We start from the raw sequence: 3,229 nt of genomic DNA on the forward strand, positions 1-3,229 counted from the left end.
CCTGCAACCTAGGTACATGCCCTTGGTCAGAATTGAACCCAGACCCTGCGTTTGGCAGGCCGAGGCATTATCCACTGAGCCAAACCAGCTAGGGCAGGATATGACATTTCTTAGCCCTCCAGCAGCGAACCAGGAGTGTGGTGGAAAAACCCTAGATCACCTTTTTGGATTCTTATTACCCAAGTTACTAAGAATATTACCAGTGGCATAGAGGGAGCTTAGCCAATGAGCAGTCAGAAAAGGTGTTTCCTCTGTAATTCACACCGGTCGCCAGCTCGGCCCCTGCCCAGGCCTAAAGCCTTGGGGTCTGGGCAGGGGCCCCCCATCTCCCTCTGATCACTGGCTCCACGCCTGCCCAGGCTTTAGGCTTGGGCAGGGGCCCCCTAGGCTCTGATTGCAGGCTCGGCCCTGGCTCAGGCCCTTCCTACGCTGCTCAGGACCCACACGGGGCCTACCTCGAAGTGACCTGGGTGCCGATGATGTTCCCGGGACCCAGGCTGCTGGGCGCCTATGTATGCAAATTAACCGCCATCTTTGTTGGGTTAATTTGCATGCTAATCTGATTGGCTGGTGGGCGTAGTGGAGTGACACCAATTTGCAACATGGGATGGCATGGGACCAATCCTCTTCCAGAAATGAATAATCTGAGCCTGGGGACTCTGCAGCACCAAACACTGTGTCTTTGCCAGACCCAGACGGTCCCTGGAATAACCTGGGGAATGATGAAGCTGATGACAGTGGCTGAGCAATTATTGGAGCCTACTCACACTCCACACATCTCAAATAACTAACCATTGCTCTTTTTGTTTTTCTTATAGTCTTTAAAATTGGAACTGGTGCAGTAAATGCACTTTGTGGACCCTGACATTCCAAAGCAAAAAGTTCATCACCTCCCTCTGTCTTCTACATTAAGCAAAACAAAAAAGGGGGATATGTTGGGGAGCACATGAGACTTGGTTAGAAAGTTTGTTTATCAGCATTCTGAATTAGGGGAGTGCCGAAAGCAATGCCCCTAATTATTCCTTGACCTTTCCAAACAAGTCTGTGCATGTGCAGACCCCTGGGTGTTTACTGGAATGCATATGCTTAATCTTTGGGTGTCCTTGCTTAAAGGACCCTACAAATACATGTGTCCTCCCAATATTACTTACCTTACTGATTGTATCTAAAAGATGAACTTTATCTCAAACTGCTGCTACAATAAAAGCCTATCGAGAGGGCAATTGGGGCTGTCTGATTCATTTAGCCAGGCAATACCTTAGCCCTCTCTTTCACAGCAAATGTTATGTCAGAATAATACATTCATCTGTCACTCAGGGTCTGTTGGTCAGCCCTGGCACACCGGCCAGGCTAGTTTTATTTTTTGAGAAACCTCCATAATCCTATCTAATAAAGAGGTAATATGCAAATTGACCATCACTCCAACACACAAGATGTGGTCAAAGATGGCCGTCCCCATGTGGACACAAGATGGCCACCACAAGATGGCCAGCAGGGAGGGCAGTTGTGGGCCATCAGGCCTGCAGGGGAGGGCAGTTGAGGGGGACCAGGCCTGCAGGGGAGGGCAGTTGTGGGGAACCAGGCCTGCAGGGGAGGGCAGTTAGGGGCAACCAGGCTGGCAGGGGAGGGCAGGTAGGGGCAATCGGGCTGGCAGGGGAGCAGTTAGGCGTCGATCAGGCTGGCAGGGGAGTGGTTAGGGGGTGATCAGGCTGGCAGGCAAAAGCGGTTAGGGGCAATCAGGCAGGCAGGCAGGCAAGCAGTTGGGAGGCAGCAGTCCTGAATTGTGAGAGGGATGTCCCAGATTGGAGAGGGTGCAGGCTGGGTTGAGGGACACCTCATGCACCGGTGAAATTCATGCACCGGGCCTCTAGTGTTTTTCATAATGGCTGTACCGATCTATATTTCCACTGTCATGTAAATGTGCAGGCATTCCCTTTGCTCCACATCCTCATCGATATATATCTTTTAATATATTTTTATTGATTTTATTGAGGAAGTGAGAGGGAGAGAGAGATAGAAACATTAATGATGAGAGAATCATTGATCAGCCAATTTGAGCCCGCAACCCAGGCATGTAGCCTGACCAGGAATCAAATGTGACCTCCTGGTTCACAGGTCAATGCTTAACTACTGAGCCAGACAGGTTGGGATTCACTGATACTTTTTGATAACAGACATACTGAGAGGTGTGAGGTGATATCTTTTTTTTTTTTATTGTTGTTACTCCTCACCCAATATTTTCCCTCATTGATTTTTAGAGGGAATGGAATGGAGGGGGAAAGACAGACAGAAACATTGATGTGAGAGAGACACATGGATTGGTTACCTCCCGCAGGCACCCCGACCTGGGCTGGGAATGGAGTCTGTAACCAAGGCACGTGCCCATGACCAAAATCAAACCCAGAACCCTTCAGTCCACAGGCCGGTGCTTTAGCCACTGAGCAAAACTGGCCAGGATGAGGAACCAAGATGGCAGCATAAAGTATAAACCTGTACATGCTGCCCCCCACAACCACATTAAAACTACAACTAAAAGACAAAACAGCTATCATCCAGAATCACGGGAAAGCTGGCCGAGTGGAAGTTCTACAACTAGAAGGAAAGAAAAAAGTGCATTGAGACTGGGTAGGAGGTGCAGAGGCACCAAGAGCAGAGGTACAGAGGCGCGAGCGAGGTGGGCTGCACCTGGGTGCGCAGTTTTTTTCAATCGGAAGGGGATACAAGCTCTCGAATGCACTGACTCGTTTACTGTGAGACTCTGGGGACCCAGACTCCTACAGGGAGAAACTGGACTGTCTTGCAGCGGGCCGGAAAGCAAGGGTGGCTTTCTCACAGAGCTGCTCGCAGGGATCGTTGTTGCTGTGGGGGCACGGGACTCGGGGGCGCAGAGGCACTGGGGGACGCAGAGACGTGCGAGGAGTTGCGGAGATGGCTGACGACAGCCATTGCTGTTTGCTCCGCCCTGGTGATTCTCTGAGACCCTGCCCCACTCAATTTACATCCCCACCCAAGCAGGGCAAAGGAACCGCCTACCCTTTTGCAGCCTAACCTAAAAAACTGCAGGTGGGTCAGAGAGCTCCAAAACTTCCAAACCCCAAACAAAGAGGAGAAATCTGCTGATATCACTGTAGCTCCTGCTGGGTGGACTCACACAGTGGTTGACTTGGAGATCCAGGAGCCAGGGTACCCAGTGGTCAGATACCAGATTTCAACTCCTCACATCCATAAG

The sequence above is a fragment of the Myotis brandtii genome, unplaced genomic scaffold (genome assembly GCF_000412655.1).
Source record: "Myotis brandtii unplaced genomic scaffold, ASM41265v1 scaffold105, whole genome shotgun sequence".
Classification (NCBI taxonomy): domain Eukaryota; kingdom Metazoa; phylum Chordata; class Mammalia; order Chiroptera; family Vespertilionidae; genus Myotis; species Myotis brandtii.